Source organism: Nipponia nippon, unplaced genomic scaffold (genome assembly GCF_047370975.1).
Source record: "Nipponia nippon isolate SJK-2023a ecotype South Korea unplaced genomic scaffold, ASM4737097v1 scaffold_7, whole genome shotgun sequence".
In the NCBI taxonomy this organism is placed as follows: Eukaryota; Metazoa; Chordata; class Aves; order Pelecaniformes; family Threskiornithidae; genus Nipponia; species Nipponia nippon.
Window position 1 is genome coordinate 35,357,637 of NW_028262391.1, and position 26,566 is coordinate 35,384,202.

Below are 26,566 nucleotides of genomic sequence, written 5' to 3' on the forward strand. Positions count from 1 at the left end.
CATGAAAGCCTAAAAAAGATCAAAAGTTTATTTATATTACTGGCTTATTTCTAGTGAAGAATCCTTTGACAGAGCTCTGTCAACAAAAAAATTGCTTTAGCCAAACTTATCCTGATTTCAACATTAGTTTAGATATTATAGTTGAATTAGCTACTGATGTATTTCATAATTTATTTCTGCTTCCTGGTAATGCAATGTTTTGATATTGTATAATGGGTACTGGGATATTTGTTAATAAGACGACGTATGAGAATATGGGGCACTTATTCCAACAGGAACATCAACATTTTCCAACTTACCCCTGGTCAAGAAAGTTCAAGAAACTAAGTAATAATGTATATTCTATGTGCAGGAATAACCAACTTTTCAGTATAGGTACAAAGAAAAGCGATAATAAAACAGGAATTATATGTAAATAGTAGTATTTATCTTGCCTAACATTATGTACCTTAAAATTGAGCACCTAAGCAATGATACAAGGCTTCCTCTACAGTCAAGCAATAGGAAGATATACCTCCACAGGTTAAAGTACCCCATTTCAAGTGTCTAAGACACAACGTGGTTCAATTTTCAGGTGCTTGTCTTTATTGACTAGGCTGTCCAAGGGACCAGTAAGGCTAGATGTGATATGATATGATAGATACTTTTAGATGACTAATGTAGGTGAGATGAATCCCATTTGTAATTCATGATGTAATAATAACATGATTAGATTAATTAATCAATTGCTATTTGTTTGTTATAATGCTATGTGGAAAGCAGAAATAAAATGCAGAGATACTGTTAATAGTGTAAAAAAAGACAGAGAAAATGGCAAAAATAAGAGCACAGGTATGGAAACTTTGTAGTTATATAGATAAAAATAGTTTTTGAAAGGAGAGAAAAAAGATTGAACACAAATAGAGATAAGCTGTTGCGTGCTCAGATTGGTGTCCAACTTTGAATTTGCCAAATTTGCAGTGAGAGAGATTAATGCTTTTGAAATGTACAGGAAAATTGCTGCTGGATCTCCTTGTATCATCCAAAGACAATATCTTAGGTTAATATAAAATGGCACTGTTCATTGGGCTGTGCTAATCTTACCCGCAGAACATCTGTGGATTTCTGCTGGAAGTTGGATACTGTGCTCCAAGACACCTGTGTTGGGCACAGAGTAGGATGAGGAATGTTTGCTGCTGTCTTCCAAGCCCTGTGGAAGATTGTATGTAGGTCAACAGGTGAGCCTGAAGAAATCTGTGCTATAAATATTGATCAGCATAATTTAGATTTCATGGACCTTTTCCTAATAAGAAAGGTCAAGGTGGATAGAGTTAAGAAAGCATTAGTATATGAAGTCAAATAGTGCCTAGACTTGTAAAATATACTAGTTCTAGGAATCAGGACGATGCTAAGTGATTAAACTTTTCTTTTCAGGGCTAGCTAATGATGTTGCCTTTAAAGTCTGGGTAGTCTTTGTTAATATTGCCAAGTGTGTGGCTTTGAGATAGGATCCAAAGCAGACCTTTATTTCTAATTGATAGAAGACTGTGGGAGCAACATCATAGATTCATGCTGTGTAACTGAAGGGTATTGTCCATTGTGCGTTTGTGGTGTACATTGTGGATATATGCTTCCTTGTTGCAGTAACAAACTTTCTAAATACCCAAGACAATGAAGCATTACATTTCCTTGTTGCAGCCTGTGTCACAACATATCAAAATATGATTCTGTATGTGCCTACTCCCCCCAAGTGAAATAATAGAAACTACATGGACTTTCCAGAGGAACTGCTGCTGGTCACCATGATGCTTTTAACTGACCTAAAGGAAGAATTAGTGTGGGAAATTCAGTAGTTATCATCTTTTTGAGGGTGGGGATTGGAAAATGTAGAAATACCCTGTGGTATTTCATCAATGTTTTATATAGTAACATCTTTCACAAGAAAGTTTTATTTACTTAGGCAATTAAGAAGCAAACCTTCCTGTTCTGTATTTGGCATTCTGTCCTAGAACCAAATGCCTATGGCAAGTTATGGTCTGTTTTAAAATACAAAATGTAAATTGGCAGAGAGCTCAGTGCACACCTGCTCATCTCCCATCAGATAGGCAGGCAAAATGCAAACTGCAAGCAGCTGTAGTGAAGAAAAAAAAATGAACTGGGACATTCAGAACTAAAACAAATACAGGAGAGGCACAAAAGCCCTTGTATTTCATCCTTTTCCATGTAAAAGACACCTTTCTTAGTACAGTGGTGGCAAAAATAAGCATAGTAAAACCGAGTCTCTGAGTCTATGTCTGGAAATGGTGGGGAGGAAGAGAAGAGGGTTCATCACTTTTCGGATCCTGCTCCACTTGCTGCTGCTTGTGACAAGATTTTTTTTTTTTTTTATAAGTTCAGATAGCGAGAGGGGTTGATATTGTTTGATAATTATATTGTATAGAAAGACTTGAGCTTCTTGATGGCTTATTTCTTTGATTTGCAGACATTGTGATTATTGCATTTTGGCTGTGGTCCAGCCTTTTCATGCAGGCTTCAGCAGCAGTGAAATCAAAGCTCCAAATTGTCTATTTGTTATTAAGGGAAAGACTCTGCTTCTCAGTAGCTTTCTTTGGTAGCTACTCCCTTTCACCCTGGTGAATGCCATGCTCTGGTTGTGCTACTGGTCAATACTAAGCTCCAGTTGCTGTTTATTTAGTGACTGTAAAGAAATGTTTATGTTCATCATTAATTCCAGACAATTATTGCTATTAGCTCATTTCATATGTTCTGCAGGCAGTTCTTATGCTAATGGATAGGCTAGCACATCCACTCATACAAACCTCATGCCTACCTTATAAAATTAAAAGGTTTTATCCTCCCATTCCAGATTATCTTTAGTCTATTATTTTATACAACTTACAAACTTTTTATGCAACCGCTTTGATTACTCATTTATTTAATGGATTACAGGCAGATGCCAAATCTGCTTTGCTTATAAGTATTTTGGAGTTCTGTAACTGATTTTTTTTTTTTTTTAAATGGCAAAATGTAGAAACTTTTTTGCCAGTAGTTCATTTTTAATAACATTCTCAGAAGAAAAAAACTTGCATGTAGAATTTTTTTTGAAATCACATTTATACTTCTGAAAATTTTGTCAAAGTTATTCCCAAGAAATGCTTTGCTGCAACAGAACTGTGTGGGAAAACTGATGCTGACTGCTTTCCTGTCATTCTTTTCTCAGAGAAGTTGAAAGGTTTTGCGATGATAATTTTGCTTACAGCCGCCTTTGTTACATCCAGTAATACACAACAGTCTGGGAGGGATCAGTGCATCAGATTGCATGGTAGTGCAGGTTATTGCAGCTCTAGCTAGTTTTCACCAGGTCCGAAAATGAAATGCATTGCATTTCTTCAGGCATTCTGTATTTTACATTGGTAATTAATCTGTACACATGTTAGTAAATAGAATGAAATTACTTTGGCAGTGTTCAGTAAGAGTCAGAGCACCACCTCCAAATATTTCTTGTAAAGATGCGATGATCTACTTTGGAGGATCAGTCTGGGAGTCTTGTTCAACTGTGTGTTCATGTGACAGCACATCACAAGGCAAATGAGCAGCGTAACGCTTAGCACTCTTGTCTTTGGTTTGCTATGCAGAATGGCATTTGCTTGGTCCATTACAGAGACCCCATCTTCTCCACTCTTCTGTGGTGACCCTGTGCTGTGGATTGTGGCCATGCCTCTGCCACCACAGGCTGAATTCATTATTGTTCATCGTGGCTCATTCCCAACAAGCTTCAAACTTACGTCTTCCTTGCTTCTTCATCCAGAATCTATGAAGCTCTTTCCAAAGCTAAAGCACATGGGCTTGTGTAATGCACTTAGGCTGCTGCAGATGAGAAGTTAACTTTTAATTTATTACAAACGTGTTACAACTAACACATACTTGTCTTGAGCTGTAGGAGCTGTTAACGCTTTATGCACTGTAAAAACTCTCTCAGTTGCTTCTGGAATCATAGCAGAAATGCAAGTTGTAACTGTACCTACTATATTCCCTCTCTGTCCTGTTCCTCCTGAGCTAAACATCGTGTTGATGTTTATTCTGAACACTAACAACTGGTTGTGGCTCAAGCTGAAAAGACTTTTTTTTTTTCCATCATGTCTTGGGCACTGCTGACTAAGTTGTTTAGAAGTGAGGAAATTAAGGATGTGTTTGCTTATTGTTTTTGAAGGGAGGGGGTGCTGGAGAAAAAATATTTTTAAAATAGCATAAACACTATGACTTGACAGAAACATATTCTCTTTAATGGTCTTCCCTCTCATTCTCCCTTGAACTGTGTGACAGATGGATCAAATGAGCAACATTATATTTACAGTCATCTTTCTTTAGTAGCATGAATCCTGAAGAAATCAAAAGGAGCAGTCTTCTAAACACATCGAAAAGGAGCTCATGTACAATCGACTTAACGACATAACCAATGTGCAAACAGGGTCACATTAATGCAAAAAAAAAAAAAAAAACCCTGACATGGTTTATGTATTTGGTTATTGACTCTAAATTAATATATTATGATTCCATTTCCATTTTAAGTAAAACACCTAAGTGTATAGCAATTCCTGGCAAGATGAGAAAGGCAAATAAAAAGCATTGATTAGCATGAGGTTGTGTTGGTTTTTTTAATACATAAAGTTTGTCAAAGGGGATCAAACTGAACTGTGCAATACTCATTCATATTTTCAGCTGAAGGCACTCGTGGTGTAAACTGATCTAGATCCTTCCATCTGGCAGTTGTGAGGAGCAAGAGACAAGTAGTCAAGAACATTATCAATCAGTTGGAGCTCAGTTAAGTACTTCACTGTAATTTAAACTTGAAAAGCATTAAAAATTACATGTGATAATTGAAGGAGAGGTGATTTCCACTGTAGTACCTGTAGCCTGTTTGGTGAGTATGTATGTACTTTTATGAATATATAAATATTACTTTTAGGCTTAATGCCCACATATGAATCGATACACATACGGTCATCGGATCTCTCTCTGGTGTAAATCTGTACAGTTACCGTGAATTCAGTGGTGATACTACTAGTTCAGGGTGACTCGGGACCTTGCCAAGTCCATAAATATGAATGCCATTTTGTATGTCACACCAGCTGTGTAAATCTGAACTATTAACATCATTACTGTGTGTTTATCACTGCCAGACTAAGAAAGCTGTGAAGAAACAGCTATGGTTGAAAGCAGTTAATTAATTAGCTTAAAGGCAAGATTGTGGCTTATCTTAATGCAGCTATGTAGGCAGACACAGGCTGCAATACACCTTTTTCTCTCTGTCCTGGTTGTCCTCAGTTGTCCCCATGCTTACTCCAACACAGCTTTGCAACATATGCAAAAATGTTTTCAGCTCACATGTATTAGAAGACATGAGGCTACTTCTTTTTAAATTAATTATTGCCTAAAATATTAAGGGAGGGATGTGTGTGAGGGGGAGATAGCTCAGTTCCTCAGGCATCTATATGTTTTTTTTTCAGCCCAGTCATCAAAAGGAATTTTTCTTGTGCGGGGGGGCTGACGGGCATGGGGCATTGGGAGGTCTTGGGACATGTGGTTTTGTGAGGAGTTATTAGGTTATATTCTGTGTCTAGAAAGTACCTTAGAGAGGGATCAGGAGAAGAAATTAGGTATCATCTACTTAGGCAGGGAAAGCTGCAGAGGCCATATTTCTTTCCTCTCAAAGGTGGCGTGGAGCTGAAGTGTCTCTGCAGCAGCTGAGGAAATCCACACTTGAGGCTGAAGCATCCATGAGCTATCTAATTTTAGTTTCATATATAATCATCGAGTAATGTGCCAAAAACCTGTTTTTTAGGTTGCTGTATTTCACTGGAATAGTTTTAGACATCTGGGCTAAAGGGCATCCATAAATGACTACAGTGTTTTATGTATGTATCTCTTGTGTGGGATGAGTCTTTGAGCCTTACGTGGAGGTTATGATTTCAGGCATCATAAATGGTCACTTTGATATTATCTTGTGCCTGGAAATCCATGTTTCAGCACTAAGCTATCACATTTTGTATTAAAAAAAAAAAAATAACATTTTGCCACCAGAGTTAGGTTCAAAATGGCACCATTGAATGAGTGTTAAGGTTGTATCTTTGCCTGTCATACTAGTTGTAACACTTGTCAAATAACACAGATGACCCTTAAGTATCTTCCAGGTATCTCTGGTCTAGAGGGCAGGTTAAAGTACTGAATATCTCTTCAGAAAAAATATTTTCTACTTATTTTTTTTTTTTACTGAAACAATCAACCTACTATCAGAACAACCAACAGACAGAACAAAAGCAAACCCCAAGAAAAGATGCTAGTTCTATTCTTTTTGTTAAAAATAAATCCAAGACATATGCTTTTTTCTTGGCAGGTTTATTTGATGAGTAATACCATGCTGTCATTGTGCTTGCTATCCATTAAAAAAAAAGGCAAATTACGTGACAGACAAAAGAGAAATGTTAATTAGAAAGTTCTATTTATATATATCACATTCAACTTGTAGGATTGCTAAATATTTTCAGACTAACAGACTCTTATCCTGGAATATTATGGTGCCTGACTCACAAAATGAACGACAATCTGTTTACAAAGCAGCCTTAATCATAGGCAGGCAGAGATTGTATTGCTTTAATATTTTTATGAGGAAAACAATTTAGATTCTTTTATTTATTTATTTATTCTATTTCCTATGGCAAATATAAGCTTTGCAATATGACAAGGATCTTTTCCCCTTTGGTCATAAGTAAATATTGTTCTTTTACAATATGTGTCTTCGCTTGTGGGGTCACGGAGGAGAAGAGAGGATGCTAAGCTACAATGCAACAATCTGAACATTCGGCAGAAAACTATTAATGCAGAGAATAATAATATCTAGCCCTAGGTATTCGTAAATTATACACAAGCAATTTACATATAATTTATGATTCTTAGTCTCATGTTATTATCAAAATTGCAGTTGCAATTGTAGAAACACTACGGTTGCATTGGTGGGAGAGGGATATATGTATATGTCTCCATTTGAACTATATTGCCATGCAGTTTCTTCCCCCTCCTCATCTTAGTTGAAGATGAATGTGCTTGCCCCACCAGTGTTTTGCCTGTATGAGCACATGGGAGGCCTTTCCTTGGAACTGTTTTATTTTCATAGCTTCACAGTATGCTTTCCCTGCTGGGATGTTCCTCTTTGAATCAGTCAGTGCTGCTCCTTCACCAGGAGAGTGCTTTTGAATTGCATGTGTCATGTGTTATCTATACTGCGTTTCTTTTTCCCCTCATCCCAAATGATCATGGAAGGGAAAAGATAGGAGCTGTATACTAATTCAGGTATTTTTCAGAGGGGATTTGCATGGTAGGGGTGAGCGTGCATGGTTCCACGTCCTAAGGCCACGAGCAGGTGGGTGGCAGAGGGCAGGGGAGGAGCGCGGGGTGGCTGCCTGCTGATGTGATGATGCTGCCCAGCACCTTCTCTCCTTGTGCCAGGTTTGGGGGTCTTCAGGTTTTACTGCTAAGCTCTGGTCTTCCCTGCTTTCAGATTTCAATGTTCCTCCCCTTAGTACTGAAATATTTTTAACCTTTACTGTAGTTGAGGAAGGGACGGGGCAAAAGAAATATTTGTAGAGGCTGTCACAGGCAGTGAGAGGCCTTCAGGCAGTTTGTATTTATTTGGCAGACTTATTTTTGTCTTTCTCAGGGCCTTTTTTTATCTCCATAGACAGGTTTCTGTTTGGGTCACTGTCCTTTTCACTTGCATTTTCATTTACAGGTTATTTGTTTTCCTCTTTCTCACTAGCATGTGTGAGTAGAGCAACAAGTTCAACTGGGTGCCCTGAGTATGCCTGGAAGATACATGCTACTGATTGTTGTGGCTGGCACCTGGTTTGCTTCAGGGAGTGTCACCATCACCTGGACACAAGATCTGCTCCCTGATGTCGCCTCAAGCCACCAGCTCCTAGGATGAGCCCTGTGGCTGGCCTCTGCTGACACTTCAGGGATGTCAGACCTTGATGGAGGAAGCTGGGGCAAATGTAGTTTCTGCTGAGGGCCGTGATTCTAGGCTGCATGCTGTTCCTGAGACACAAATGAGGCTTTGAAGCTCTCTGAATTGTTCAGACACCCGGAAACCATCACTACATTGTAAGGTGCTGGAAGTTTCCATGGTCCATGGAGGGGTCTGTGGATGTGAGGGGTGTTTCCTGCTCTCCTTGCCTGTGCTCCAGCATCTCAAATCCTTTTCCTCGTGGGTCAGAAAGGTCCGTGCAGTTATAACAAGGAGAGAGCTGCATTTCCTTGATTTGCCACATGGTACATGTACTATGTGGTGATGCCAGTGAGTATCCTGCATTGTCATCCACGCTGGCTGACATTTAGCATTAGTGATTTAGACCCTTACGGAGGATGGCAGGGCGAGACAAGTTAGATACTCAAACATGCAAGCCTAGCCTGACCTAAGTTGAAGGTTACTGTTTGATAGATAAACTGAGATCAAATCCAAGTGATTAGCCTTGAACTGATGCCCCTGTAGATGTTTTTATAAGCAAAGAAATAAAAATTAAAATGAAAATATGGCTCATAGATTTGATGAAACGATTAGCTGTTAAATACTTTGCAAATGGGATGTTTGGTATATGTAAGAAAGCTGTATATTGGAAATTTAAGTCTATAGATAAGGCCTAAAGCATGTTAGTGCTGCCATTACTGTTTCTGAGCTCCAGCTTAGCATCCATCCTAGCAAACCTTCTGACTGCAAAATTCTTTTCTAAGAGGACACTTCAGTTTTGTTCTCTTTTGCATTCACTTCTTTCAATTGATACTACGCTCCTTGGTCAAGTCATGTCAGAGAATGATGTGTGCTCATAGCTGTCTAACTGCTTTTCACATTACAATTATTTCTTTGCAAGCCTGAAATGTAGGGGTTTTGTTAAGACACATTCCACTGGAGACGTGTCATGACTGTTACTAGCCTGAGGTCGATTCCTCCCGCAGGAGTTTGCCAGGACTGTAATACGGATTTCACTGCTTACATTTAAGAGCCAGTATCATGCCATAAATCCAGATTTAGTCTGTTGGAGGACTGTGTCTGGGATCAGAGTTGCCCTAGCTGTCTTTTCATTGTAGGTTTTTTTTTTTCTCAGGTAAAAAAATCTTTTATACTTAGTGTTGAGAAGCCTGCTGGCAGATTGACTTTATTGAAAACCCAGACTAAATATTCATGTTAGATGTTTCTGGCATGATAATCAAAACTTAAGGCATCAGGACAAGTTGTTTCATTCTTAAACTTCCTGCTACAGACCAGAGGAACTGTTTAGGCCACTCCATTTACCATCATACCATTGTTCCAGATTCCAGAGAATTCGGAGATTAAGGCTTTGACTTAATCACCTTTTACTTTTCTGTATGAAAGCTCTACCATTCTGTCATGGATTGCTCATAAAAATCTTATAAAAATCTTACACTTATGTTACTTACTTAAAATCCTATAAAAATCATGTCTCATGGTCAGATTAACTCATGACTTGCATTCTGGGATATGTTTCACTGGGGCTTGGCTCCTATAAGAATCAAAACAACCAAAGTGGTTAAGAATTGTTGCTGATATGCCTAATTAAGTTAATAGGTTACTTACTTTGAGTAACAGGTGCCTTCAGATTTCAGGGGTCTTCAAGAACAAACCTTTGAATGTTTGTTTGTTTGTTTTTTTTTTAATGTTTGAAAGGGCTGTTGAAGTGGAGGGCGTTTGCTTTCACCTTGCAAGGCAGCTGGAGACAAAGAGGAGAATTAACCTGCTGAGAGCTCAGGAGCAGCCAGGTGCTTGGGGCAGGGAGACCCTGGCCATCCCAAAGACATTGTCAGTGAGGTGACACAGGAATGATGGTTATTGTGCTGTGAAATCCTGAATGGATCTTATGGTTGTACTACTTACCACAAAAGAGCTCAGCATGAACAGCGCTCACCTTCACATCCGTGGTTGACCTCACCTAATTTAGCTCTGAATAAAATAGAGGTAGTTTATCTTGACCATGTTTTTACAGTGACCTACAATGCATTAGGTTTCCCCAACCGAACGAGTACAGTATTTTTTTATCAATCTCTGTGTCAGGAATATATTGTTACTAATATACAGTCTGGGAAATTTTGAACACAGAGCTCTCCTGCCTTGGATGGTAGTTATAAGATGCCAGCCATGTCTGTGCTGTTCAAACTATAGACACCATAAACTAGAGGGAGACATAGCTGCATTGTTTTAGACTCTTTTCTGTTACAAGAGAAAAATCTGAAATGAAAACAGTTCTGACAGCCTGGAAGCTCATGCTGCTGTTATTAATGGGCTCTTTGGTAACAGAAGCAGAGTGTAGTGTGCCAGATGCACCATAGCCATAGACGAGGATACAGGTCTCAGCTTGTAAAGGTGATAGAAAGGTGCACCAGAGGTTACTAGCAAAAGGAAAAAAAACCACAGCCTAATAGCTTAGCTGCTCAAGTTTGGCCAGTTTAATTTTAGCTTTGGTTTTAGTCTCTATATTAGAAACTACCTCTACCTCCTTATCACTCTGTTCAGTTCCTCAAGACATATCCATCTAAAGAGTTTCTATTCTTATTTATCCTTTTGCCCTCCAACTTTGCTTAGCCTGTGTTTACCTCTCCTGCCAAGAACTTTAGACTGTGGGAATTAAAAATGGCCTTGAAATAGGACTGAAATCATACAGGTCCTTTCCTCTGAAGCACTTGGGAGAGGTGAAGCTGGTACTTGTGTGATGGGTCTGAATTTAAATGTGGGCATCTGTTGATTCAGGATTTTCTCTGGGGATGAAGCTAAAACACAAAATAAGATTAAAAAAACAAAACAAAAACAAACAAAAAAAACCCCAAATCACAAAACCTTTACCTGAAAAATGTGCAAAGTTTAGTGAAAGAGTAAGAAGTTTAGTTTTCAGAGTCAATAGTCTAATAATAATGTTAGGAGAGACTTGCTGTTGTAGCAAAAATAAGGTGGTGTCCTTGTATTGTGTACATTTAAATGCAAGTGTTTACTTTTAACTGTCATTTTCCCATTATATAAAGGGGAATGCCAATGCTTTGTACTCACTACAAACCATGTAAAGAGAGACAAAAAAGTCTAGTCATCAGAACAAGTAAAGGCAGTTTCTCTTTACAGAGTTTATTGCAGCTTTCTTTTTTCTTTTTCTTCTCTCCCCTTGCTCTTTGATAAGAATCCCAGTGGGGAGAGCACAGCATTTGCTGTCTGTAGTCTAGGCCAAGGACAAAGGGGGTGAACATTATAGTGCTGTCGCTTGTGCGCCCATCTCTTCAGCTTGTAACCGAACTCCTAAGTTATCTCTTCTGAGCCCACTTTTGAACCATTACGGAGTTGTCTCCTCTGGTGTAGGCTAGTTATTAGCATGAATAATGGCTGCTTGTTCCAACCTAGTTGCAGATTGACATCTTGGTGCTAGCTGACCCACCTTTTCATTCTTTTCTTCTTCCTCGCGCCCCTCTCCCCCTCCCTTTTTTTTTTTTTTTTTTTTATACCATCAGCATCACAAGCAGCTGTTTCATTCAGACTTTTCTCCTTGTTGGTAGAAATGGCAGAGGCAAACCTTCAACATGTTACTATGTCTCATTATAGCAACCTAAGCACTGTTACACAGAAGCAGACTGGTAACGTTGCTCTTATCACACAGGAGCATCTATACTGCAGAACTTAGTTTGACAGGCCACTGCAATAAACCACCTAGGTATAATTACTTCTTTACTTTTGCAAAGATGGTCAAAACCAGAACATAACTGAGCACCTGAAGCTCGGTATGTAATGTGTTTACAGTCCAGCAAATGTTATTACCTTCATTTTATAATTTGGAGATGGAAGCACAGAGGGAAAAGTGATGCATCTATAAGGATCCTAAGTCTCCTCCATCACCACAGTCACAGGATTAGTCTTCGTCGTGTGTTATAATATTTTGTAGCCTATGTCAAAGATACCCATGTTATGCTGCTAGTGTCTGTCAGTTGTCCCAGCAATTGTCTGTTGGCTTGTTTTCCCTTCTAGAATTGCTTCTTTCAGGCAGTGGAGAAAGGAGATAGAGCTGCAGAAGGACAAGGAGCTGGGAACAAGGAATTACTGACCTGATGAGGCAGGAGGCAAGGAGAAAGAAGGCAGTGTGTCTTCTTCCTGAAGATCAACAGACATTTTGGGGTTGAAGCAGATAGCCTCCAGTGGTTGACATAAAGAGGTGATGGTAGAGGAGGCTGGTGATTCTGGAAGGGGGTTGATGGCAAGTGTCAGCATAGACATGACCTAAGTGACTCGCCTGGAGTAGTGCAACAGCTTCATGGCAAAGAGAACTAAACCTTTTTCCCAAGCATGCAGTGGCATGCTGGCACAATCTTCTGTGTGTGTATTTGTGCAGCATATCTATACTTAGCTTTTGTGCTGCTGAACATTGTATTTAACTTGATTAAATGAATGTGTATTCTTTAATTGTAGAACCCAGTGGGTCTGGCAGATGACTTAAGGCTGGAGATGAAGCATGTTTTCAAGGGGATCTTTAGCCCAGGCACAATTCACTTTCTGTCTATAAAGATTTCAACTGAATGGGTGATGGAACATTCCTTTATTAGGAAGGAAAGTCACTTTTCTCTTTCAAATGGGTACAGTTGATCTGTGGCACAGTGGGCCATACAAACTCATAGTCTATCATGGAAACATTAGGACTCTTCCAAGGTAAGCCAGGCGGCTCTACAGACACTGGCAAGGGCAGCCCCGGTAAATAGTCAGGACTTTTGGTTAATACTGGAGTCTGCACCCAGCCTTTTGCAGCCTTTAACTAAACGAGGACTTCCATGGGACTCAAGGTGATGCAGGACTTTTGTGGCTATGGAACAAAACATTATAGACAAACATTACTCAGTTCTTCATGGGGCAATTTTCTTATGTGTTCATTTGCATTTAAAATTGGAGTTGAAAATAAGGCTTTTAGAAACTTTTAATTTCTATTTAATTATGAGAATTTAACTTCAGGGTCTCTATCTGATTTAAAAGAATAATTAAAATTAAGTATGGCTGGAATGATTTTTCACAGTTTTTCTGCCTGTCCTTTAGGACTTAAAGTAATAGTAAATTATTTGTGGCTGGGGGTGATCTATATGTAAATTCCATTAAGAATGGAATTTTGTTATAGAGAAATTCAGATTATGAAAATGACATTGCTGCCTTGAACGTCAGTAGCTAATAAATGCATTGGTTGTTACCATTACTTCTCCTAATGTCCTCAATTAAAATGATTTAAAATAGTACAATAGATAAGCAAGATCAATTAATTTTATAAGATGATCAAAGGAATGTAGTTCTGCATTGTAAACGCTCTAAATGTGATAATGGTTTTATCAGGCGGGAAAATAATTTGAAGTAGCTTAAACCTTATTCATTTTAGCTCAAGGGGCTTTTATTTGTAGCTCATCAAATGGTCTTTTGTATTTGCTAAGGTAGAATTTTCAGATCCTGTGCATTAATTTTACAGAGTAAACTTCAGACATTTTTGTAAGTAGCCAAAAAAATTCTCAGAGGGCTATGATCTTAGAGGATCCCATATAATCAAAGAAAACTTGATTAAATTGATGTTCCTGAACAGGAATAAGTTGTTTGTATTTGCAGTTTTTGAGAACATTATTTTAGATTGCTTTGCTGCAGTGGCACTTATTTTATCAAGCTGTAAAAAGCATTAATTGGGTCACTGTGCCCAGGTTTAACTTCCCTGTGACTGACCTTTTACATAAATGGTTAATCATGTGGAAGCTCTCAGGTATTTCACGTTAAGTCTGTCGATTTGGAAACGAAATATCTGGACGGTATGATGAGAAGACATTTGTTGATGACACATCTAAACATGGCTTTGAAACCACAGATGAGGGAAGTGCCATTTTGGTAACATAAGGGGGAGAGAGGTTCACAATCCTGGAAGATTTCCTCCTTCATTTCTCAATGACCATCTGTTTGCCGTTAATCAAATCACTTTTGACTAAAAGAAAGTGCATGAGAGGTATAAGAAAAAATTAACTCGCTTATCTAAGGTATCAAGAAACACTAGAAGATGACAACAGGCAGTGTCCATCTTCCTGTTTTTGGATACCACGGAGTCTTGCCTTCTAGACACTTATTGAGAAGCCTCTGATGGAAATATTTTGGTCACTGTCACCTGTGTAATAATAACCCTTAATATTGTGTCACCTGTCCAGATTTCATCAAGGGTTGTCAGGCACTGGAACAGGCTGCCCAGGGAAGTGGTTGAGTCACCATTCTTGGAGGTGTTTAAAAGACGGGTAGATGTGGTGCTTAGGGACATGGTTTAGTGGTGGACTTGGTGGTGTTAGGTTTACAGATAGACTCTGTGATCTTAAGGGTCTTTTCCAACCTAAATGATTCTATGATTTTTTCTAGTGTCTGATTTCCTGCTATCTGATAAAAGGCCCTATAGGGGAGCAAATAAGGTCTATGTAGCAGAAGTGGTACTTCCTCTTCATGGGATGTGTAGATAGGGGAAACATCTGAGGAGAGAGAGGGAGGCAGCCTGTTCTGCTCAGTCTGTTACAAGGATGTTTTTCATTTTGATAATTTGCACTTCAGAATCCTGCTGAATGTATGGTCTGTTCTTTGATGTGTGTCATATTTTTCAGTTGTCTAAATGAGTTTCATGCATGTTTGGCATCAGCATTCTCTCATCTCTAGATTAGTCTGTGATAAAGCAGTCTGCAAATATTTACATGGATTTATTAAAAAAAATCCCAACAACAAAACCAAAACATCCAGTGTCCTCTCTGGAGTGTAGAAAGAGGCATAGGAAATGCTGGTTGGGAAAGAACATGGATCAGATGGCACGAGAAACCCGTTGCATGGGGGGCAAAACAAGGGCAGAGGGAAAAGCGGGATGGAGAATGAGGGACAGCTGTGTAGGGAAATGAGGCTATGTAGAAAGTACGTCTTCAGCAAAGGGTGCTAGGAGAGAGGGAGGGGAGTGACAGAGCTTGTGTGAAATGCGAAAAGGGAGAGGAGCGCAGGCTGTGTCAGCCTGCAGACAAAACCCCTGGCAGGAAGGACAGAAAGAGAAGATACATTGATGTGGTTGTAGAGGAACACAAGTAGTTGTTGGTTATATGTGTGTTGCACTGTGAAGACAAAAAAAAATGTGCAACTTTTAAAAAATAGCACTTTTAGATCTTAGATCCACTTCTGAATTTCAATAGATATAAAAGAGCTTTATCTATAGAAGTAATTATATTAAAAGGAAGTCTACAGAAAAAAGAAGGGCTCTTCCCAGAGTCAAGGGTAAAGCCATGAATAAAATCTGTATCTCGGTTCAGATAAGAAGACTGAAAGACCAAAAGCCATAACATGATGCAATCCTCTCCTCTATTTGTCAAGTTCCACTTGAACCTCAGTTGTTTTCTTGTGCCCCAGCCCCCCTTCACTGCCAGCTGTTTCAGGATCTCACTGCTTTGCTGGTTAACGACCTTTTTCTAATTTCCAGTTTCCTGGCATTTCCAACTGCTGATTTGTACTTGGTGCTTTCAATTAAGTGATTCTTTTTCCTCCCTAGAGCCTCATTTCTGCTTACCCCTCCCTCCCCACTGGTATTTACAGATGTTATCCACTCTGCTTTGTTTTGGTAGGCTAAAAAAGGCAAACCTTGTTCTTCTCCTCTGACTTTGGATTCTTTTCTTGATCTTCAGCTGTTCTAGTTTGAGCCCATCTCTCCAGGACATGAGTGACCAGATCAGCACTCAGTGTTGCTGATGAGATTTTGCCGTGCCCTGTATATCAAGATCCGTACTTCGCTATCTTGATCAGAGGTACCTTTCTTTATACAGTGTAGAATCATGTTTGTAATCTAAGGAACTCTTGTGCTGCTTTGTCTTTTACCTTGATGTGGTTAGCAGGAATGTTTATGCAAGCTATGATGTGCGTACACATCATAAAAGCTTTATAAAACTATGTTCTTAATTTTTTTATAATCACAGTTAGATACAGTGGCTGTAAGTGCTTTCTAGAGTTACCAAACACAAAGTTTTGCTATTGGTGCAATGTTTTTCTCTATAATATCACAGTAATTTTCCCAGCATTTTTATAGCTTGCAAAATAACTTTAGGTAGGGCTAAAGTGGCAGTAGCTGTATTCTGAGAATATAGTGAGTACGGAATTGATTTCCAATGAGGAAAACCTCTGGTTGTGCGCTCAGGCTCTCTGTTGAAGTCAGGTGTAATTTAGAATATGGTTTCATGTGCTTATGTTGCCCTGGACTGTCGTTAGGTAGGCAGTCGTCTACAATTTATACTGGGACTTTGTTTGTTTGTTTTTCATTTCTTCTGGGTGGGGTCTTGCAATATTTCAGCTGAAGCCTCAGCCCTAACGGGCATAGTGCTGGAATCACTTGCTGTGCCTCTACATGCAATGCTCCAGCTAAAACTTTTCCTTGTTTTTTTTCTAGTGCTGCTTCTAAATAAGTATTTAATAGTTTTGACTTGTGTATATATTCCTCATCTCTAATATTTTGCAGTTGTCTTCAAGTTTTTGTGCATGCTCTCTATTCTTTTACTTTTGTTGTTATTGAAATAATTGAGCAAAACTGGGACCAAGGCAGAAATCTCCCTGGGATCAACCATAAAGCTAACCTGATAACCATTGTTATTTTTATTTTAGTCAGCTCTGTACCAACATTCTATTAATCTGAACTGTTTCCTGAAGTTGCATTGCAAGGCATTTTCAGAAGTGATTGCCAAAAGCTATGGTTAAGCCAGAGTACCTGTGTCTTGTTCTCTACAGCATCTAAGAAGCTAGAGGTCAGTCAAAGAAGAAAAATTTGTGGCCTTATTGGTTCAAAAGGAAGTTAACAGTTGAACTCAATAATGTTAAGGGTCTTTTCCAATGTAAATGATTCTATGATTCTACATATAGCCTAGTATGTTGTCTCCCAATAGTAGCTATAAGCAGTTGAGAAGTAAGACTAGGGCGGACATATGTTACATCCTCCTATATTCTCGAAAACCTTTCAGCTCGGGAAGTCCCTGGATAGACTCATGAGCTTCATGCGCAACCTCCTCCTCCTTCCACTGGAGTGGAAAGCAGATCAGTCCCCATCCACGCTCTCTACCCACAGCTTTTACAGGCCTCTAGCAAAACCACTCATCTCTTTTGTTGTGCGTTTTTTTTTGTTTTTAGCTGAGGATACTAGTGTTACAGACAGCATTCAACATGTGGGCAAATCTTGAATTTTCTCTCATTTGTTAGTAATTCCCAATACTTGGTTTTCTTTTTTGACTGCTACTGAGCACTGGGATGATGCTTTTGTGGATTTAACTAGTGTAACATCAAGCTCTCATTCCTGAGCAGTACCGGTCAGATTAATTTCATATTGTTTTTTCTTGAGAATCCCAAAGTGGGGTTTTTGTTGTTGTTTTTTTTTTTTCTTATTGCTTTTATTGCTTAGATGTTTTGAATGTGGTTGTTCATGTGACTGTTACAGTATCAGACCTAGACTGACTAATATACAGTTTCCCAAGTCCAAAATTCAAATTTCTTTATCCAGTATTAGTGGCTTATATGAAAACCTTCGAAACATGAAACAAGCCAACTTGAGGCACAACATCTGCCTGAGTATGCAGAGAGCCACATAGCTCCACTATGTGAACTGGTCTTATTGAGTAAGATCTGTATCAGATCCCAAATGTGTGCTCCCTTATTTCTTAAAATGATAAGTTATCATTTGGTGTGCCGGTCAAAGGAAGGCAGAAATGTAGGGGAAATGAGGATAAAGTATGGGGAGATGGGAAAAGCATGCATTGTTGCAGCACAGAAAGTATACGAGTCTTGAGGAATGGGCTAATTAGGATTTTGCATTTCCAGTTTGTTGAAAGATAAAAGTCTTGTTTTTCCTGTTGCTTCCCAAGACATTACTAAACTATATGCCACCTAAGGGTCACACATATACAAATACATACATGGGAAAAAGGTGTAGCTGCACTTTTAAGCAGATACACAAGGATATATGGTAAATAAAACAATTCAAGAAAAATACTTGCTAATACTGCACTGTCGTCATCTTTGCAAGCTGCCTGACAAATTATCTTCATAACACAGCCCAGCAAGTATTAAAATTTAGATCAAGAGGAGGAGGTGGTATATTGAAATTGTTGTTTGCTACATGTGCTTGCATTCAAATTAAGCCCTCTAACACAATGACCAAATGAAATAAGCTTGGGTCAGTCACACAACTCCAGTATGTGTTTGAGCTGAAATACTGCACTTCATCTGCAGTGTAATTCCATTTGTGCTATTACGTAATTAAATTGAGACTTGAATCACGCGTTTTAAAAGATTATGTGACCATATGCAGCTTGAACAAGGGCCAACTTTTGAAATAGTGCTCTTTTCATGATGCCTCTCTGTTAGGTTTGTTGAGGGTTGGGTTTTTTGTTGAGGTTTTTTTTTTGGGGGTGGTGGGGGTGGTGTTTGTTGTTTTGTTTGGGGTTTTTTTGTTGGTTTGGTTTTTTTTGTTTGTTTGAATCAGAACTGAATGTTGCCAACAGTTAATGAATTTATATGATTGAAGCCTGGAGTACTTCTTTGTATAATTCAAAATCAGCTTTGGGAAAGGGGGGAAAAAAACAAACAAACAAAAAAACCCTATGAAGCCCAAAATGTGTAAAGCATGAAATAATGACGTCCCCACTCATATGGGAATGTAAATTAAAGCTGCTGAATGTGCTTTTATCAAATCATACTCTTAATTAGGTTTTAGCGGAATGCTTTATAGTCAAGGTTTTGTTGAATAATTTAATTATGACAGAGTACACCTGATTTTCAAACTAAGCCAAATGATACTGCATGAGATAATCAGCATGAACAACAGACTTTTACATACTTCTGAAAAGACAAGTGCTTTTGGGGAAGAAAAAATAATCCCCTCCAAACAAAACCACCTCTCCCTTTTTTCTGTCCTTACAAAGAACTTCACCATACAAACTTTCTGGAGTGGCCCGGCATGGTAAATTGTGGCATCTGACACATGGGAAGCAAGCCAGGGACAGCTAGGAGTTGGGTGGTGAAGTTAAACTCTTGCCACAATAAAGTGCAATGGGAGAATTGTGGTTGATGACAAAAATTCCTTGAATTCAAGTTATTTTTGTTAATTCACTGTCCTGAGTTCCTGAGGTTTCAGTGCTACCTGATTTGAGCCTGACCTCTAGCCTGTATATTGTTTGTAACTCAAACCCTGAGCTCTACCTGAAACCTGATCCAGCTCCAAACACAGCTTCTACAGACCTTTATCAAAACAAGAATAGACGTGGTGGTGTTTATGAGGTTTTTGAGACAGTGAGGAGCTAGAGCACATCACCCCACAATCATATGCTAACAGAAGTCAGTGTTGCCAAGCAAGTCAGGTGTATTAGATTTTGTTCTGTTTTGTTGTGGCTTTTTTTTTTTTGGCCAGAGAATACTTTCAACCAGGTGTGTCTGTATTCCCAGGCATGTTCAGCTAGTACTGGAGTTAGTAATGCTTTAATATAACCAAATATATGCCCAAAATCATGGGGCGCAATCAGGGTGGAACAGGTGATACCACAGCTTCCGGGCGCAAGGAATCTTGCTTTGGATTTCCAGTACTGCTGTGTCCGACAAATACCGAGAGCATTGGTCACTTTTAACAACTTGCAGCTTGATGGATATAAAAATGAAAGATTTAATGAAGGAAGCTTCTATTCTGTTTCATTTTTTTGCTATAAATATTACCCTAAGTCTGCACAGGTTCATACAGTAGCATTTGACCAGATCCTGAGAAGGTTAGGAGACAATAATTGGGACAGTGGGTGGGGGAGAAACCACCTTTCTTTGTGGGGCTGCTTATTCTTGATCCTGTAATATCACAGTGAACTTAATCACAGTTATGGAAGTTTCTTTTAGTAATTTCTTATGTTCTGCATATGTATCCTGTAGACTTTGACAAATTGTGTCATTTCACCTTCCAGGATGCTTTCTTCTCTTATGCAGAAATGCATTACTAGTGGAGAGGTGTATGCCTAATTTAAATATTTTAATGTTTCTTGGAATGAAAAGTGATGCATCAGCAAAACAGTACAATGTATTATATTTTTAATTTCAAGAAATGGGATTGCTACCAGTAATCTGCATGTTGGTAAGAGGGAAGGTCTCCACAGTTCAGAGAAATCTTGGATTTGAATGTGGCCTTAGTTGAACTGTATAAAAATGCAGTTCCACAGTTCCTCTATTTATTGCCTGTAACACTGCTTCATTTAATGGCCCTCACACTGCATTTATAGGATTTATGTTTATCTTAAATACAGGGACAGCTCTGCAGGTCTCAGTATCTGAGCTAGCCAGGTAATGTTTGCCATTATCTTCATGAAAGTCCTCTAAGGAAGGGAATGACTATTCCCATGGGTGCAATGCAATCCCAAGCGGGGGAACAAAATGGTCTGGTGGCCATGCTGTGTGACGTGGGAGCATGCAGGAGGGGACCAGGAGCCCCAGGTACGGTATGCTCTGCTCTCATACCCATGTTAGGAACACCAAACTGAAGAGACTTGTCCTGGATTCTTTCTACACAACTTTAGGTGCTTCACTGAGGTATGCGTTTAAGAAGTTAAACCTCCTTGGTACTTTCTCTAATCAGTGGAGAAAAACAGGTGTGACTTCAGGAAGGGGACAGGGTCTAACCTTGGGGTGACTGAATCATCCTCTCGGTCCATGCCTCTCGCTCCCCTCGATGTCCAGAAGAGCTGCCCTACTGAATCACTATGGCTACATGACTGCAGTTAGAGGGGAGGTATCAGCCTCTGTGCAAGGGAATGTTTCCAGGATGGTCAAGGAGGAGGCAGAAAGTGAAACGTGCCTTCCCCTGTCCTTGGGTTAATGCTAGACTTAATTTCTTGGTACAGTCTCATTTTGTCATGCATCAATTCCTTGATCTTTTTTTTTTTTCTGTTTTTATTAATTTAGAGCTCTAGGAGAAGATAGCTACTTTTTTTGTAGCAAAATATTCACCCTCTTGGGGAAAGCTAAGCATGGCCAGTGTATCAACCTCAGAAAACCTGTGGTGATATAGGAGACAGTTTCATGTGAGTGGCAAAGTTCTCCTCCCAAAAGCTGCTGTAAATTCCTGTTTTCTGAAGGTCTGCTGGCGAATTTGTTTATTGTTAGAATGAAAAACAGCTTTGAGAAGCACTGAATGGTATGAGCATCGGTCTTTGGTCTTAGCATCTGGAGACTTCAGTGCTATTATTAGTATTATCATTATTCTCTATTTTAGCTCATGTACATTTTACAGTGGTGGTGTTACTTGAAAAATATTTTATCCTTGCTTTGTTAAAGTCTGCATTTGGAAGAAAGAGTTAAGAAATAACTTCTTTTTTTTTCCATTTGAGTGAATGTTAGAAATGCAGAAAGGTGGTTAAAAATCATTTCACATGCTTGGTATACCAATCCGTGGATGGCAGTGGGCTGTGCACAAGAGTAGTAGATGATATTGCGAGGCTGGGGTCTCCTCCCAGTTTCCACTGAAATTTTAGGTTTTCTACTGATTTTATATGTATTTGTTTCCATAATTTGATTTCACCAAATTTAGGTGATTGATTACTATGACTGCTTGCAGCTTAAAACTCTTTCAGTGGATGTTTTTTAAAGTGACTGCAGATTCTGATGAGCCATTCTGTACAATGCAGATGGAATGATACATTCATGAATAAAACAAGACAGCATATCACTGAAAATTGGAATGTATTTGGTGTAGTTAGATATTTAATCTTACCACAGGAAAAGAAAGAAGCCTTCATTGTTATGGCTGGAATGAGTATTAATTTACTTTTACATACAAGGAAAAAGCTTTCTACTACTAAGTGTACAGACAAGGTGAACTATTTGTATTCTAGGACTTCAAATTGGCATCACCGACTGATTGTCATACTGCTTTCCAGAGCATTGGTACTCTCCAACCTGGGGACCCAGCTGATACTGCAGATGAGGCAGTAGCACAGGCTGAGTTCACAGCTCCCAAGTTTTGCTGCAAGTCCTTCGTTACACTGCACAAAACTTCTACCCTCAGCAGAGAAGGAAAATGATGAGGTAGTTGAAGTTTACTTGCTAATGGTTTTTCCTAAAAAAACCTGTTCTGTTCTGGTTCAGCCACTGGTTTGTGTGTTGTTTCTGCTTAGTCTGGAACAACATAGAAAAAAAAGAAGTGCAATTACGTTTTCATTATCTCTTTCATGGTTGCTCTTGTGTGTGTATGATTGTGTTAAACATCACTCAGCTGGTGCAGTTGAGTTGTACTCTCAGTTATTCCAAAAGTTTCATAGCTGCATTTTCAACATTTTTGCATCACATTAAATACAGAAAACCACAGCATTTTTCCCAGCTTTGGTTGGGCTAGTTAGATTTCAGAGGTTTATCTGTTCATTATTGGTCTTTAAATACAGTCATCATCATAAATGCCCCTCTGTTTCCGTTTACTCTGCTGAGGTCAAAAGATGAGGTTGGTTTATGAGCTTATTCTGCCATGTGTCACTATCGGCAGCACAATAGAACAGCAGGATGGAGAGGCAGCTCTCACCTCTCCATTTATTACTCTTGTCAACTTGGAAAGGATTTTTTACCTTGTGAAAGGCCCATCAGCAATGAATCAGTGAAGTGAAGAAGACAGTTGATTTGTGAATTCAGATTATATAAAGTGACTAGGCTTCAGTGGACTGTGTAGATAAAGCAACTGTCATGATAAGGTGGCATGTGCAATTCCACAAAACCAAATTTATTGCACATTGAGGAAATCATCCTATTTTAAAATGCCATAAATTTGAAATTGAATATAAGTTATACCCTTGAATTTTGATTTATATTTTGAATATTTTTAATGTGATGCTAAGTAGCATAAATTCAATGCTAGGAGTTTATGCATTCCTTTTTAAAGGGTCATTTTGACTTTTCTTCTGAATATGTTATCACATTCCTGATATTTTATTCCAAGCAGAAAAATCATTTTATTTGATATTTAAACTTAATAGACATCAGCAAAGATCAAACTACGATGGCTAGAATAAGACAGGCAAAGTTTATGGAGAAAGGAGGGAGGCTACAATTTTCCTCCTATACACACGCGCACACATGCACTTATTAGTAGCAAACACTGTGTGTGTTGTCAGTATGTATTTCCAGATCATTAGCGATATAAATGCCTCTCAGATGTTTAATAGAGGAAAGTGAATAATTTCATGGCGCTCATTCATTTGACCTTTTCTGTAGTGTCAATCCTTAGCACTCGTAAGGCTTTTCTTTGCTTACAATTGCAGATTCCTTCAGTGCTCCCTTTCTCTAAACTCTGTTGGGATTTGGAAGTGGCATCTCACGCTCTGCATCATGAAACTTTTCAGCAGTGTTGCAAAACTCAGAGTTCTTGTAGAACGATATTTTGTTTGGGGTGGAACGTACGTGTGGACCCATGCAGTCTGATGCCACTTAAAGGAGAAAAGGTCCTGGCACAAGACATAAGAAAATATTGTGAATAACTGCCCTCTTCTTGGTGGATATACAAAGTGCTGTGGAATATCCATTACCCATTTTAAGAGCTGCCAAATGCTACAGGATTAGGCAAGGAATAAGCAGTCTTTTCAAAATATTTCATGACAGCTTTACATTAAAAAGAGTTTTAGCTTAAGAACATAACACCTGCTGGACTGGATCAGATTTGGATGGTCTCTCTGACATTGCTCTGCACCAGATGCTTACAGAAAGGTGCAAAGAAACCTATAATGGACAGCAATGGAAAAGTGTCAATTGGGCGATTTTCTCCCTAAACCAATGCAGATAGCAACTGGCTTATGACCTCAAGTCTGAGTTTTAGTATCACTTATAAATGTCTTTTTCCTTTCTAATATAGCTGTGGATGTTCTTATTAGTCACATAAATGTCTGAGCCTTTTTGAATCCTGCTAAGCTCTTGGCTTTCATAATATCTTGTGACAATGAGTTCCACATGTAAATTTGGTAGTATATACAAAATACATTTCAGTATAATTTGCTGCCTTTAATTTCACTGGGCACTCTTTTCAAAGGTTGGAGCATTAAAAAACCAAACCTTCAGAAGGCGCACACAGCTACAATAATGACTTTAATATGTTTCATTATTTATTTTTCTTCTTGCTTTAAAGTCACGGAACAAGGAAGTTCACAGGGTCTACAGGCCATCTTAAGACAGACCCTTATTCTCTTACAACACATCTGGCCCTATAATGTCACTTCAGAGAGACGCCTCCTCTCATATCCCAGTCCTGCAGAGTTTAGCAGAAAGAGTTTCTGCCTCAGCTCTGCCTGTTTTGTTGATTATTAATTTTAGGTTTCAGCCTGGACTTTAGAAAGCAGCATACTTCAAAGAATTGTTGGTTTGTATAAGTGTCCGCATGTTTGGACACTTACCAAACATATGGGTTTCTCTGAATCGCCTCTGCCCATAAAATGAGATGGACATCTTGAGCAATCAGATTTTTTCCTCTGATATTCTTAATATCAGCAAGTTATAATCTTTAGGTAAATGTTAACAAAGATTAGTTTAAGAGTGGCTGTTGTTCACCTGACAGCTTATTTGAAAGAGGTTTTTATTTAATTGCTAGATTGGCTTCTTACAGGTTAACTACATCTATACTGGCAAGGATACGACTTGTCATATTTTATTTTTGTATCATTTGGATGCTGAACTGATGCATGTGAATCTGAAAATGAGTCCTTTGGAGAGAACTTCTTGGGAGCTATTGCGGCCAGAAATGCCTCCTGGCATGCACCAGGTCAACATTTCCTAAGTATGTTCTAGGCAGACCCAGGCTCTCTGATGTGGTACAGGCTTCTGACCTTTCAAACAAGGCACTGCTTCCACAGGTTTCCAGACTCCAGATGGCAATAAAACCTGGGTTAAAATTCTACCTCCATAGTTTAACAGGAACATTTAAACTGCCTTCTAATTTCTCCATGGTACCTATGAAAGCACGTAGAAAAAGACCACAGTGCCCAAAAATCTCTCTAGCTTGCGGCCCTTTTTCTTGTGGTATCACCAGCTGGCAAAGATCCGGCGCATCTGCTGTGGTTGCCATTTTAGTTGCATTCGTGCCCGGGACGGATGCTCCTTTCATCATTCCCATGCTTCAACTGTAACTGCACATGCTGGAGAACTGCAGCATGGGAACAGAAGTATGGGTTAGGAGACTGATCCAGAAAGGAGCTTCAAAATGCTAGAATAACAACACTAATAATCCACAGGACTATGAGTTTTCTGTTACTTAGAGGCAAGGACACAAATTAACTGGAAAGAAGGAATGCAGAATGAGTTAGAATCCATAATACTAGACCAAGGAGTTTCAGGTTATCTGAAAATAATAAATCCGTATATCAGATTAGTCTGAATTCCGTTGTATGGGTTGCTTACTACATTTGCTAGGCTGTAATGAGTACTGGAGAGACTATTTATCATTAGCATGGTTTTGAAAAGCAAAAAGTGCAAGATTAATAGAGATCTTTGTACGAACTGTTGTGAGAATTTGGAAGTTTACAAAGCAAGTCAGCTCTTTTCACTAGTTTTCACCATTTTTAAACTAAACGGTATGTATTAAAAGGGAGAGAGGAAAGATGGAGAAGACTAGTCTACTTTGTGAAGGATAGTCCATAAACTCGCCCTTAAAACTCAAAGCATGCAAGAGTACAAGTACCACAAAGAGCACAGCATCCTTCCACGTTTATTACTTGTCTTTGTAGCACTTGGATTCTCTTGCTCCAAAACACAACTGCAACTGCACAGTGCACTGTATAAGGGACCACAACACTGCTCTTCGTTCCCAGAGGTTTACAGCTGGAATGGCACAGAGGCAGCGCAGGGAAAATGCAACTGTATCGGTCAGGCTAAAAAGCTGGAAAGTAATTTTTCTCTTCCTGTTGGCATTTTGACAAATCACTTCGCAAAAATCTTTGTTTCTTCAGACAAAGCGTAGTGCATTTTTTGTTTTTTCCTTTCCTTTAAATCTCACCTTGTGTTAGAACTGCTCTTCAGCTGAAACGCCATCCTGTGCTGGAGAGGATAGATAGGGTAGCAGGCTGGATGTTGCCACTAGAATGTAGGTAAATGAGAAAACACTTGTGCTTCTCTTTTTAGGGGCTGGCAGCTTTGAAAACTAGCTTTCATGTGAATATCAGAAACTTTATTGCCTTGACTTGGGTGACCTCATCTACTAGAATGAAGTCATTCATCGAGCCAAGAAAGACAAACCTTCGTTCCAGAGAATTAATCAAGTCCATCAAGTGCTCTGCTTACATCTTATCTCCAGCCAGTAAGAGAGCAAGCAGTTAAAAACTTGACAGCCACCAGATAGCCTCCTGTTCTTCATGTTATGCTAACATCAAAAAGGAGCAAAGAGGCTTCCAAAAGCTCAAACTTGCTACTGGATAAGCACAGCTTGACATAATTTCTGACTTGGGGATTACATTGTTTCAAATCAAGGTATTTCTTCGAGAACAAAAACATGGCATT

At 39.0% G+C, this 26,566-nt stretch overlaps 1 long non-coding RNA gene across 3 annotated transcripts in view; it reads left to right on the forward strand.

Moving 5' to 3' along the window:
- LOC148051002 (uncharacterized) overlaps nucleotides 1-26,566 on the forward strand; it is a 144,487-nt gene that overhangs the window by 75,152 nt on the left and 42,769 nt on the right. The window contains exon 3 of one of the 3 annotated variants that reach the window (XR_015700620.1): nucleotides 7,793-8,436. The exons of the other annotated variants lie outside the window; for them this stretch is intronic. This is a non-coding gene — a long non-coding RNA (uncharacterized LOC148051002). Of the gene's footprint in view, nucleotides 1-7,792; nucleotides 8,437-26,566 lie in introns of those variants that run through there. 3 annotated transcript variants of the gene reach the window in all.